The 14,718-nt window shown below is 40.3% G+C and overlaps 1 protein-coding gene across 10 annotated transcripts in view; it reads left to right on the top strand.

Annotated features, from left to right (window-relative positions):
* PAK1 (p21 (RAC1) activated kinase 1) overlaps positions 1-14,718 on the top strand; it is a 133,850-nt gene that overhangs the window by 44,088 nt on the left and 75,044 nt on the right. Inside the window, exon 1 of one of the 10 annotated variants that reach the window (XM_070274346.1) lies at positions 12,077-12,104. The exons of the other annotated variants lie outside the window; for them this stretch is intronic. The gene's annotated coding sequence lies outside the window, so the exon portion shown is untranslated. Of the gene's footprint in view, positions 1-12,076; positions 12,105-14,718 lie in introns of those variants that run through there. 10 annotated transcript variants of the gene reach the window in all.

Genomic DNA, 14,718 nt, shown 5'->3' on the forward strand with positions numbered 1-14,718 from the left:
CTTTTGACATGTGCCTATCATTCTTTGACCATTCCTCATGGTCGTTCCTCATGGTTCTTGGCTCATCTTGTGCTTTCCCTGCCCCAGCCCTGGAATAAGCCATTTCACCAAGGAGCCCTGGTTTCTTTTAGTGTTAAGCGGTATTTAGAAACCAAGATCTGGCTGCTGGGTATGCTTATTGCTATTGGGCTGATGCTTCTCCCAGGCCCTCGGTAGACATAGTTAGGAAACGAGGTTCCATCTCCTTGTTACAGTCTCTCCTCACTGTGTGGATGCCCTCCTCATCCTGCGTGGGCCATCACCCTATGTCAGGCTGCTCTGCCTTGTGGACTCCTTCACTTCTATAGCTTGGGCTCTGACATACCACACTAAGCACTCTCTCCCCTCACGGATGCTTTCCTCACTGTACTCGGACCCTGATATCCCATACCAGTCCACCTCTCTGGCCCGTGCGTGCATGCCCTTCTCACCCTACTTGGGCTCTGATTCTCCTTACCAGGCTTCCTCTACCCCTCTCCATCGTGGACCCTTCTCACCCTGCTTAGGCTCTCATCACAGTGTTGGGCTGTCCTCATCCTCTCTTAACTGGACTCTATTATAACAGTTGCTTCCTAACAATCTTACTGCTTCTAATCTTCCCTTACCTTTTGCACTCTGCTAGAGTGATCTTTCTAAAATATGTCAAAATATGCCACTACTCTGCTTAAAAACTTTATAATAATTCCCCTTGCTTGTAGAATAAATTTCAAGTTCCTTAGGCTGGCATTTGAGGCCCTCCTGGATCTGACCCAAGTGTGCCTTTCCTGCCTTGTTTCTTATTAATTCCTTCAGGTACACTGCACTCCAGCCATGGTGACTGGCCATTCCTTACACGTAACCCCTATGTTTACTCTTTGAGGTTTTTGTCTTTGCCTTCTCCCCAACTGACTTAGCCAACTCCTTTCTTCACTATCTGACAAAATCCGTTGGGGTCCTAGTTCAGATGTCTGGTGTGGAATGTCAGAGTCTGAGTACAGTGAGGAGGATGTCCATAGGGGGATTGGTCCCCTGGTGAAGCCTCTCTGACCTCCATAATCAAAATCAATCCCTTTTTTCCTACTTCTGATGGAATGTTCGCTTCATTCTTCCTGGTTTCATGATTAACTCTTATCTGTTGCCCCTGATTCATTGGCTGCTCCTTGAATGCACTCAACATGTGGCTTTGCAACTAACAGACACTCAGGGAAGGTTAAGGGACCTTGTTGAGGGAATGGATTCTGGGTTGTGCGTCTGCTGCTTTCATCTGATGTCTGTTTGCAGGCCCTGCTGAGGTCTAAGAGGCTCCGACTACAGGAAAGGATTTGGACTGTGGTATTGCTGGGTCGGATGCCTGCCCTATGCCAGAGCTCTTTCTGAGAAAATTATATATTCACACTGCTCTTTTCTTTTGTAAATTCCAAATTTGTCTTTTAAAAACCTTCTCTACACTCTCAACCCAAATGAAAGAATTGCTGGCTTACACGTATGTGTATTTACAGCTGCAAATAATAGCAGCTACAGCACTCTACCAGAAAAACCTACCCCAATCTGTATGAAGAACAGTATGACAACATGTGTCTTCTGACAGCCTGTCTGCCTTGCTGTCTGTCTCTGGGGAGGCATTTAGGCTGAAGTGTCAGCAAAAGAGGGCTTTAGACTTTCTCAGTGGCTTACTAATCTGTATTGTTCAGGTGCTGTAAGGAGAAAATAAGCATCACAGATTAGGTTCCTTTTTGGCTCTGGAGGTGAGTGGGGAGGAAGAGAAGGACAGGGGCCTGTGTTGTCTTTGGTCTCACTACCAACCCCATTTGCTCCAGTCACTGTCACATCTTGGTCCTCTCTGTTCAGCCCTTTGCCCAGGCTTTTCTTTTCTACTTTAAGTTTGAACTGATTTCAAAGCCCAGGCTCTTACCCCTGTTTCATAATCATAGCAGTGAATGGTTCGCTTTTGCTTTTCCTGTCAGATTTTCAGTCTAGTTAAAATAATTTCAAAATTTTCTAATATGCATATTCAATTTTTAGCTCGTCATTCTGAGGCATGGCACTACAGGGATTGCAATCAAGCTGTACTTACCTACAAGGGTAATTCTTGGTTTGATTTTGGCCTAAGCGACAATAGAATGTTCTGAACTCAAGATTAGCACTGTTCCATTTGCCTAATAGTAATTGAATTTAAAGGAGAATAAAGGCTTTTATTCTATAGTGTTGAGGAAGCAGCATGGGAAGATCTTTAGGATGTGGTGGACCTGAATTCTAATTGCAGCTCTAATATTTACTAGGTTTGCAGTCTTTGCCAAGTGTTAAGCTCTCTGTGCCTCGTTTTTCTCGTCTGCAAAATGAGGATAATGAAACTGATTTTTTAGACCTGTTAGAATAAATATGATTCACCTAGGGCAGACTCTGATTTTGACTTTGTCGCTGACAGTGAGAGTCATCAATCTAAGCATTATCTCTGGCCTAGTATATCATATTTCACACTTTGCAAGCCACTTTTACTCACAGCATCTTATGTGTGATTCACTGTGTTCAGAGAGGGAAAGACAGTGTGGCTGTTGCCACTTGAAAAATGAGGAAACTGATAGGGAAGTTAAGTGGCTTAACTTTAAGAAAAGTTAAGCCTAGCACAAAAACTTCTGAGTCCTAGTTCAAGACTCCTTCTTTTGCACACTGACCAGTCCTAGAAGAGGGCATGTGGTAAAAAGAGTCCTGAATTGAGAGTCAAGAGTATCCTGATTATTGTCTTAGCTAGGAGAATTTGGGAAAGTCATCTCAGTTTCTACTTTATTAAAACAGATATGCTAACTGTTCTGCCTAACTCACTTTGGTTTGTTTATTCAGCAGTTATCGAGCATTTACTATGCTGTACGCTGTACTAGGCCTGGTCGCTTCCCTCAAGCTGCTCACACTTCACTGTGGAATAGATAATCTGTATAAGTGAAAAGAGCTATAGCAAATGTGTAGTGTTGGGGATGGTGGTGGCGCTGGTGGTGGTAGTGGTCCAGGAGAGATGACTTTGGGACTGGGCTTTGCGTGTGAGCAGAAATCTCACAAGATTGTAGGTAAGAGTTATATTGGATGATGGGTATGACTGTGCTTTATTAATTGTAAAGAGCTGCATAAATGTTAAGGATTGTCATGTCTTATAGAAAGTACTTCTTTTCTGAAACCTTGGCTGACCTAGTGGAACACCATAGTTGGAGTCTAAGTTTAATTAAAGTGAGAAGAAAGATTTCAGTGGCAAGAAAGATTGGGAGCTCATTAAAAAAAAATCTGTATCTAAAGTGTTTTGAGTCTAGGAGTCCTTAAAATGGCAATATGCCTATTAAAATGGTCTGCATTGATGACACAGTGAACTTCAAACTGTTTCTGGATTTGTAAAGAATTTATAATCACCTTTATTTTTAAAGCCACTTGTGCTGCTGCAGCATTTAAAATATTTAGGAGAGATATTTAAGGCAGCCTTGGAAACAAGCACATATTCTGGGATATAAAAGGAATTAGAGCAAGACAAAGAGAAATTGAGTGGTTGGACCAAAAGATATGTAATGTTTTTATTTTTTAGATTTGTTTGCATTCAGTTGATGTAATTGTTGAGAACCATCTATGTCCCAGGCTTTGATTAGGTACTGAAGGAACAGAAATGAAAGAAACATTCCCTAACCCATGGTCTGCTGGAGATATAAGACACCTACGGTCAATAAAGTGACAAGAGTGTTCATGAGGTGCTCTAAGATCCTAAAGGAGGAGGACCTGCTGAAGGCTTTGGAGGACTGAATCAGAGATGGCAAGTTAGAGGAGATGACACCTGAAGATTAAGCCTTTGCCTGGAAACAAAGGGGGATAATGAGAGATAAGAATATTCCAGGCAGAGGTCACCACATGAACAAAGGCATAGAGGCTTAGAGTAGTAGCTGGTACTTAAAGCGCTCAACAACTAAGAGAGAAATTCCTTAGAATTTAATGCTGGGATGTTGTGACTGATAAGACTTTGTGTTGTCCCCTTTTTGGGGAGATGGTGAGAGCATATTTAGTTTGTTAGGGTTAATGACAATTCGTTAGGCTGGAGTATTTTCAAAAAAACAATTTATATATGGGAAGGAAAGGTATAAGTAAGAGATAACTAAAATGGGTAGTTATCATTTGTTTTTATTGCACAGCATTTTGTGTTCCCCATTTTATGAGTCTTCTTGGGGGCAAAGGTGCTGTCCCCTAAAGGAGATAAAAATTTTGATATTTCTCAAACTTCCCTGCTAGAAGGGCACCGGTAGTGACTTAGGTTTTACCAATACCGTGTGCCCACACCACACTTGGATTTAGGACTTAGTGACGTGAGAGAGAAAGTAATGAGCAGCTAACTTTATCTCCTTGGCAGCAGAGGCAGCAGGATCACCTGCAAGGTTGAGTTCCTGGCATTGAAGTGGCATTAGCGCTAGTGGCTGTTTCGCTGAGGAGGTTGCATTCTTGGCCCAGAAGTGGCAGTGCTACCCATTCTAGCCCCTACCAATCAGAAGTAATAGCAATGGTTTCCTGATTGGATTGGTTCTTCAGTGTGGCTTTGTGCTTTGTTCTGGAAGTGTAGCCTTAAACCTGTTTCTCCAGCCTTCCCCCAAACTTCTGTGAGCCACCCAATGTTCTTTCAATAAATTCATTTTATGCTTAATTAGCTAGGGTCTGGTGCTTACATCTAAGAATCCTTTGACTCCGGGGTCACCAAACTATAGCCTGAGGGACAAATCTGGCCCATTGACTGTTTTCGTAAATAAAGTTTTATTGGAATACAACCATACTCATTTGTTTACATATTGTCTATGGGATGCTTTTGTGCTATACAAGCAGAGTTGAGTAATTGAGATAGCACTGATGGCCTGCAAAGCCTAAAATATTTACTTTCTGGCCTTTTGCAGAAAAAAGTTTTCCAACCCTGCTTTAACTGGTAATAGTTGTCTCTTAACAAAATTGAAATGTTTCTTCCATCAGACAATAAGAGTTGATTAGTTTGAGTTTCACTTCCTTCCTTTTGAATTTAGTTTGGCTTCCAGGATGCTCAGAGCAAAATTTGGTCATAAATTGCAATAGCTACCTCTAGCATGGGTTTTTGGTACTTGCTGTAATTTTCTTCTACTTTATGACCTGTATGCCGTTGATGATTATCATTGTCCTAAGATATCTCTCTCTCTCTCTCATCTATGTGTAAGCAACCTGAAAGCCGTTTTTGAATTAGATAGGGTTAAGCTGTTATTCTGTATAAAAATAAAGACTTATTAGGGAGAGTGATTGCCTGGGTTCTGGGACCATTCAGTCATTTCATACCTAATCTGTATTGTCTTAATTTGCTAGACCTTCTCCAATCTCATGCTAATAAGAGGAGTTCATTTATGATTAGGGACCTGTGGCTGGTAAGGAATTAATGTTTCAGACTAGTAAGAATCCTCTTCCTTTTGTTTCTCTAATATGCTTCTTGTTTGTATCCATTAGGAATGTCTTCAGTTGTAAGTAGTAGAAAACCTAACAGTGATTTAAAATAAAGATGAATTTTCTTCACTTAACAAGAAGTCTGGAGGAAGGTGGTTGGTTGCTGGTGCCATACAGAACCCAGGCTCTTCCCCTTTTTGTTTTTCCACCTGTAACCTTAGAGTGTTTGCTTTCAACCCTTGTGTGTATGCCCTTATAGTTAGAAGATGGCTACTGCAGCTCCACTGAGGAAGAAGAAAGGGGGGAAGGCAGAACTAGCGCTCCTCCTTTGTCCTATTTTATAATTAAAATAACCATTTTCTCAGAATTCTTAGAGGCTTCTCATATGACTTACTGGCTAGAACTATGTCACATAGGCACACCAGCCTTTAAGGGAGACTGGGAAAATGAATATTTAGTTGTCTTACGGCCTTCCTGGACAAAATTAGGATTTATTTTGGGGCTGGCCCTGTGGCATAGTGGTTAGGTTTGGTGTGCTCTGCTTCGGTGGCCTGGGTTCATGGGTTCGGATCCCATGAGTGGACCTACATCACTTATCATGCTGTGGCGGTGACCCGCATACAAAATAGAGGAAGATTGGCACATCTGTTAGCTCAGGGTGAATCTTCCTTAAGCAAAAAGAGGAAGATTGGCAACAGGTGTTAGCTCAGGGTGAATCTCAGCAAAAAAAAAGAAAAAGTGTGCTCTATATCATTCCATAAACTATGTAGTAGTGTCTGTGTTTTATTAAAGTTGCCTTATTCTGGGCTGGGGATATGATAATAAATGAGGAGATATAGTACTTTTCTAGTCTAGAGGTAAAAAGATATATGTTTTCATCTGCTCAGGCTGCCATAACAAAATGCCATAGATTGGGTGGCTTAAACAACAAAAATCTATTTTCTCACAGTTCTGGAGGCTGAGAAGTCCAAGATCAAGGTTCTGGCAGCGTTTGATTTCTGATGAGAGCTCTTTTCCTGGTTTCCAAACTGCTGCCTTCTCACTGTGTCCTCACATGGCAGAGAGAGAGAGAGATTCTGGTGTCTCTTCTTTTATAAAGACAGCAGTTCTACTGGATCAGGGTTCCTCCCTTATGACCTTATTTAACCTTAATCACCTGCTTAAAGGCCCTGTCTCCAGTGTAGTCACAGGAGGGGTTAGGACTTCAGCATATGAATGGGGGGAGCCCAATTCAGTCTATACAATATGTTAACAAATACTTTTAGTAAATTGAAGTACGCGTTTGGGTAGATTGCTCTGAGGGTCATAAGTAGGAGTGATTCTAGAAATCCTTTGTAGAGATGATGACATCTGAGCTGAGTCCAAAAGGACAAGCTGAGGGGAACATTGTGGGAGAGTAGTTTGTTACCACATGCTCACTGCTGAGAGGTTGGTTGGAGTTCTTAATACCTTAAAGATTGTCCATTTCATTATTAGATACTTCTGATTATTATAATGTTCTTATATTGACATAAAATAGAATTATCCATCCATCTTTCTCTCCCTCTCTTTCTCTCGCTTTGGTAGAGGGCACAGGTGACTTGTATGACTTGATGAGACGACAATCACTCTTGGGTAATCACTTCTTTAGGCCAGTTCAAACATTGCATCCACATTTCTTTTTTGGCCTTCAAGGTTCTCTGTAGTTTGTTCTGATTGATGTTTCTAGCTCCATTCATCTATTCGCTCCTGCATTTGTTCAACCACTACTTATCAGTTATCTGCTGTGTGCAAGAAATAGTTCTGAGGTCTGGAGATAAAGACAAAGTATTTGCCCTCATGAAGCATATTTTCTATTGGAGGGAGTCAGCCATAAGCAGATAAATATGTCAGTTGTTGATAAGTGCCGTGGATACAAATAAAGCAGGGTAGAGGGGAAATAAAGTGTGCTGAGATGGAGTGGAGAGAGATTTTGATCATTTTATAAAGAGTGGCCAGAGAAGACCTCTGATAAAGTAACATTTGAGTAGAGACCAGAAGGAAGTGAGGGGACAAGTCATATGGGTATCTGGGGGGGAAATAAGTTTTCAGGCAGAGTGACCATAAGTACAGAGACCCAGAGGTGGGCGTATACATAGCCTGTTGGTGGAAGCCATTGTTCCTTGAGCAGAGTGAATGAAGGAGGGAGAAGTACAAGACCAGGTCAGAGATGTAGCAAGGTGAAGGGAGGGAGGTAAGATTATGTATGGCTTTGTAGGTGTTTGTAAGGACTTTAGTTTTACATTGAGTGATTTGGGAAGCCGCTGGAAGATTTTGAGCAGAAAAGAGTAATGTGATCTGAGACTTACATTATAAAAGGATTATTCTGGGAGGCAAGAGTGGATCAGTTAAAGGGACTATTCCAAGATTCGAAATCAGAATTTCTCCGCAATGGCACTATTAACATTTTGGCAGATAATTCTTTGTTGAATTGTAGAACTGTGCAACTGTGTAGAATTGTACAACTGTGCATTGTAGGATGTTTAGTAGCATCCCTGACTTCTACCCATTACCAGTAGCACCTACCCACTACCAGTAGCACTTCCCCAGTTGTTTCAATAAAAATTTCTCTAAACATGGCCAGATTTCCCCTGGGGAGCAGATTCTCTCCTCCCCACCCCCAAACATTGAGAACCACTCTTTTAGATAAAAGTTGCTGGTGGTTTTAACCAAGGTGGTGTTAGTAAAGGTGATGAGAAGTGATTGGATTGTTGATATATTTTGAAGGTAGAGTTCATAGGGTTTGCCGATGGAGTCCATGTAGAGGTGATAGAAAAAGTGGAGTCAAAGATGAATCATTTTTGGCTTGAGTGACTGAAAGAGTGGAATTGCCATTTGTTGAGAGGGAGACAACTGAAGAAAGAACAAATTGTAGATCTAAGTCTGACCATCAGTGACACAGCTTTGTCTTCTATTGTCCTTCAAAGTACTTTGCTTCTTCAAAGTAGGGACTAGGTCTCCTCATGTTTGCATCCCTCGTGACTAGCACTGTGTCTGGCATGTAGAATGTGTTCAGTAAATGGTGGGAATGAACGATGAGGTTACTTATTATTTCCTTGAATGACAAGATTATTTACTATTTCCTAAATAGAGCTCATTCACTTTCCTTCTTTGGGTCTTTGCTTATATGGTTCCCTCAAAGAGAATTGTCTACCCTTATCCCCAATCTCAATACCTCTGTCTATGAAAATTCTACTTGTTCTTTGATGCCCACCCCAAATACTCTCTCCTGCACAAACTTTTCCCAGCTCTACAGGTGTGATTAATGTCTCCCTTCTCTGTACTTTTTTTACTTGTTTGCACTTCAAGTACATTTTGATTTTATGAGTTGCTTTGTAACTGCCTCTGAAGAGATTTTGTCCTTTTTTTCCATTTCTATCCGTTCATTGCTTGTTTCTTTCCTTGTGCTATATTTGTAAGCTATTGTTGTTATTTATTTATTTTATACTTCACCTCATTTCAGAGAGAGTCCTTAATAGGCAACAGCCTTGCCATCTATTTACAAGAAAGAATGGTATATTAGATAAGTATTTTATAACCAAAATCATCATTGTTGACTGACTTCCTCCTACATTTAACTGGTGGTATCAGAAGATTGTAATTCTCAATCAGTAAATGTATTAGTCTCAAAATTATTTGTGGTTACAAAAGAATCAAATAAAAATCATTTTCAAATTTTATAGGCACTTTAATCATGGTAGTCATCAAATTTTATAGGCACATAAGCCATTAGATTGAAAGCTGTAGTGTCTAAAGAAAATTTACTAATTATTACTGATCATTAGCCTTTATATAGTGTTAGCAGGGGTTGCAAACTCCTATGCCTCCAGAAGCCAGGTGAGTGACCCAAAAGGACCTGGTCAGGTGTAAGATGACTACACAGACAAAACATTCCTAGTCAGGGTCCATGGAAGAATTACATGTAAGTTATTTACTCTGTAAACCAGAGGACTATATAAATGCAAGGAGTTATTGCGCTTAAAACAGGTTAACTGCTAACTTACTGTGTAAACTTGGGCAAGTCATTTGATATCTCTAGAATTTAATTTCTTTCTTTGAATGTACAGTTTCGTCTCTAAAGTCTCTTCTACCTCATTTGATTCTTCTTTTTCATTTCTTTAGCTAATAGTTTCTTCCTTGATTATAAGCTATTAGCCTTCAATAATAAATAAAACTACTGGCTTCTTACCAATGTGCCTCAATTTCATGAATGTTGTGTTTCATCAGAGGGAGTCAAGCTTCCTATAGCAGCACCCACCACTGAAGGAGACAGTGTGTGAGCCAGCTAGTCAGCCTTCTATTACCAAACGAGCATCTGGTTTTTGAGAACTGAAATCTAAAATAGAAGATGCCTGAATTTGATCTTTCTGGCTGAAGACATTAGTGGTCCTGCCTTATATTGTTTGATACATATTTCGTTGTTTTTCCTACCCTATCCTCTTTATTTTGCTTATTCAGTTTTCTAGTGCAGTACTTTTTACTGTTTTGTGTATGCCAGCCTTCCTTATTACTGGTGATTCCTGGAGACATAGGCCATTTCTAGGTCATCTTTCATCCCTGAAACTTAGAACAGGCAAGGGCACGTGGTAGATGTTTGATAAATGTTTGAAGAGACAGCATACTTTTATTAGATTTGCAGGTAACAAAGACTGAAAATGAAAACTACTGTGCTAGATGGCAGAGAGAGACAGAGCTTGAAAAAATGGGTTGAAGCCAACAAGATGCAATTTAAGGAGGATGACAATGAAGTTCTACGTTTTAAGTCTCAAAGAAATGGCAACATATGGGCAGGCTGGAGGAGGTCTGGAATGATTCTATTCTTATGAAATGGTGGTTTTGGCTGCCTAAGCTTAATGTCAGCTAAAGACAGTGGAGTGGCTAAAAAATTAATGCGGCTTCAGACTGAATTATTGGAAGCACTAAGTACTGTTAGAGGAGGTGATAGTCCAACTATGTTCTGAAGGGGACAGACTGCGCTTGGAGTGTCGTGTTCCCCTTAGGTTACCAGGCAGTAAGAGGGTCATTACTAACTGGACTGTGTTTAGTGGAAGGTGCCCTAGATCGCCAGTACGCAAAGTAGAGTCTGAACTGTTCGTAGTCTGCATAGAAATTGAAAGTGTTTAGAAACGTTTACAGCAATTTCACAGGGTAATTTTATGTCTAACGAAGCTAATAAAAAAGAAAATGAGGGCCGGCCTGGTGGTGCAGCTGTTAAGTGCGTGTGTTCTTCTTCAGCGGCCTGGGGTTCGTGGGTTCGGATCCCCGGTGTGGACATGGCACCGCTTGTCAAGCCATGCTGTGGTAGGCGTCCCACATATAAAGTAGAGGAAGGTGGGCATGGATGTTAGCTCAGGGCCAGTCTTCCTCAGCAAAAAGAGGAGGACTGGCAGTAGATGTTAGCTCAGGGCTAATCTTCCTCAAAAAAAAAAAAAAAAAAAAAGAAGGAAAATGAGCTTTATCTTGTATGTCTTTTTTTTTTGCTCGATACTTTTATTTTTAATTTTATTTTAGTAGACTTTATTTTTAGAGCAGTTTTAGGCTTACAGAAAAATTGACCAGAAAGTACAAAGAGCTCCCATATACTCCCTCTCTCCCACTCATCCCTGCACTTCCTCTGTTACCAACAGCATGCATTAGTGTGGTACAATTGATGAACCAGTATTGATACATTATTATTAACTAAAGTCCATAGTTTATATTAGGGTTCACTCTTTATGTTGTACAGTTCTATGGGTTTTGAAAGATGCATGTTGTGTATCCACAATTATAGTGTCATACGGAATAGTTTCACTGCCTTAAAAATGCCTTGTGTTCCACCTATTCATCTCTACCCCCAACCCCCTTCTGAACTCTTGGCAACCACTGATCTTTTTGCTGTTTCTTATGGTTTTGCCTTTTCCAGAACATCATATAGTTAGAATCAGCCTTTTCAGACTAGCTTTTTTCACTTAACAGTATACATTTAGGGGTTTTCCATGTCTTTTTGTGGATTGACAGTTCATTTCTTTGTATTGCTGAATAAATTGACACCATTGTATAGATGTTTATCTGTTCATCTATTGAAGGATATTTTGGTTGCTTCTGAACTTTCACAATTATGAACAGGCTGTAATAAATATCTGTGGACAGATTTTTGTGTGGACATAAATTTTCAACTCATTTGGGCAAATACCTAGGGGTGCAATTGCTGAATTGTATGGTAAGCCTATTTTTAACTGTAAGAAACTGCCAAACTATCTCCCAGAGTGGCTGTACCATTTTGCATTCCCATCAGCAGTGGATGAGAATTCTTGTTACTCCACGTCTTTATCTGCATTTGGTGTTATTAGTGTTTTGGATTTTAGCCATTCTAATAGGTATGTAGTGGTATCCCATTGTTGTTTTAATTTGTGAGTCCTTAATGACATGTGATGTTGATTATCTTTTCATATGCTTATCTGCCCTCTCTATGTCTTCTTTGGTGAGATATCTGTTTAGATCTTTTGTCCTTTCTTCGATTGGGTTGTTTTCTTATTGTTGAATTTTAAGAGTTCTTTTATATTTTGGATACAAGTCCTTTATCAGATATGTGTTTTGCCAATATTTTCTCCAGTGTGTGACTTGTCTTTCCATTCACTTAACAGTGTCTTTTGCAGGACAGAAGTTTCAAATTTTAGGTAAGTCCAACAAATCAACTTTTTCTCTTGTGGATCATGATTTTGGTGTTGTATCTAAAAAGTCATTGCCAAACCTAAGGTCATTTAGATTTTATCTTACATTATCTTCTAGACATTTTATAGTTTTGTATTTTACATTTAGGTCTGTGATACATTTTGAGTTAATTTTTGTGAAAAGCATCAAGTCTGTGTCTAGATTAGTTTTTTTGCATGTGAAGGTCCACTTCTAGGACCATTTATTGAAAAAGACTATCCTTTCTCCATTGAATTTCTTTTGTTCCTTTGTCAAAGATCAGTTGACTGTATTTGTATAGATCTGTTTCAGGTTCTCTGTTCTATTCCATTGATCAATTAGTCTATTCTTTCACCAATACCACACTGTCTTGATCACTGTAGCTTTACAGTAAGTCTTGAGGTCAGGTAGTATTAGTCCTCTGACAGATGTCTATTTAGCTATAGTTACATCCATATAGATATATTGCCCAGGCCACATCCAGGACCAATTGAGTCAAAATCTCTGCTAGGACTTCAGTATATATTTTAACACCTTCCCAGGTAATTTCGACGCACAGGGAGAGTTGAAAACCACTATACTAAGACCATAAACTCCTTGAAAATGTGTCCTCTTCACTGATGTCTATCCCCAGTTGCTTGCACCAGATGCTTAAATAGTTGTTGAATGAGCAAATGATTAAAAGAACTGGGGGTATTTATGCTGGAGAAGAGAAAAAGTACACAGACTTGATAGGTCACCATACACACACATCTGAAAGCCTTTAAAATGATTTACCCTGAAGGATGTTTTCTGAATGCTCCAGGAGGTGGAATTGGAAGTTTACAGAGAGGCGCCTGGCTGAATTTAGGAAGTGCTGTCTTATAGTGCCAGTTGCAAGTGAGCTGTCTGTTCCTGCGTATGTTCCAGCAGAACCTGGAAAACCATCTATAAGAGGATGCTCCATGGGGTGGGAAGTTGGACAAGATCACATGCTATGATTATTGATCATTAGTTTGACAAACTATGTCTAAGGCAGAGGACTGTTTCTGGCTCTCATCTACCCTGTATAAATTGAGATGAAGGACAAGGGTGTGGGTCAAAAGAACATCCTAAAACTACTTTGAAGCTGAATTCTCATAGCGCAGCAGATCCCCTAGTCTGTATTATTGACCATTTTTCTATATAATGTGGATGTCTTCAAGAAATTCCCTGTCTCCTCCATCAAATTTGGGATTTCTGGTAGTTGGAATAGCACAGGTACACAGAGTCTGGTAAGGGTGAAAGATACTTAACAGAAGAACTCTTTCTGTCCTTATGAAGTTCTTCCCCTACATCCTTCTGCAATTGGATTAATTTGGGCACACTGAATGGAGGTGTTAGACATCTGTCAGGGAAAATGGATAAATGCCATGAACTTTCTCTCTAGCATGTTTAAATCATTGATCAGGCATAATGCTGGTTACCTGCTCTTTGCCAGGCAGTAAGAGAGGTGTATGGCAGTTGATATAAAGTTGACTAACATGGCAGAAAGAAACAAAGCACAGACTTAGTAGTCAGACCAGAGTTGGGACAACTCGGCCATTTAATAGCTGTGAGGTCTTGAGGAAGTCACTGTTCTGTCTCACCCGTTGAATTCTGTCTTTTTTTTTTTAATCGATTTTATTTTTCCTTTCTCTCCCCAGAGCGCCCAGGTACATAGTTGTATATTTTTAGTTGTGGGTCCTTCTAGTTGTGGCACGTGAGACGCCGCCTCAACATGGCCTGACGAGCAGTGCCATGTCCATGCCCAGGATCTGAACTGGCCAAACCCTGGGCCGCTGAAGTGGAGCGCGCAAACCTGACCACTCAGCCACGGGGCTGGTCCCCATCATATTCTGTCTTTCACCAAGTTCTGCTGCTGCTTCTTCCAAGCTGTATCTTTAGAATATGCTTATTTCTTTTCATCTCATTGTCTAACATAGTAGTCTAAGTCATTACCATCTTCCCTTGCCTGGAGTTCTGAAAGAATCTACTGACTTATTTTCTTGTTTCCATCACTCTCTCCTCTATTCTCCATTTAGCATTCAATAATCTTTTAAAAATGTAAATTAGATCCTGTCGATCTTCTTAAAACCTCCCAAAGCTTTCCCATTGCTAAAACTTAGAACAAAACTCAAACTCCTAGTTATTACCTGGAAGAGACCTTCATGCTCTGACTCCTGCCGTCTCTGAAAAGCAGGAAGTAGAGGGGGCAGGGGGCGAGGTACTATTACCTCCTAGGGAGCCTTTGGAAATGTATGAAGGTGTTTTTTTATTTCAATTATTGGGGGGCACTACTGGCATTTAGGGGGGTCTGGGCCAGGGTTGGTAAATGTCTGTCCTGTAATGTGTCATTCAGCTCAGGGCCCATTACAATCAATACCTGATTTACAATGAGTGCTTAAGAAATACTTATTATATGAAAGCACATTCTTCCTGGACCTCAGTTTTGACGTCTTTAAATTGGTAGACTGCTTACTTGGTAAGGCTGTGGTGAGATAGATAGAACATTGTGTAAAGCGCCTGGTACACAATAGCACTTGATAAATGGTAGCTGCTGCTGAGTTTTTTTTGGTTAGACAGGTATAAGTGCCCACCCAA

The sequence above is a fragment of the Equus caballus genome, chromosome 7 (assembly GCF_041296265.1).
Source record: "Equus caballus isolate H_3958 breed thoroughbred chromosome 7, TB-T2T, whole genome shotgun sequence".
Classification (NCBI taxonomy): Eukaryota; Metazoa; Chordata; class Mammalia; order Perissodactyla; family Equidae; genus Equus; species Equus caballus.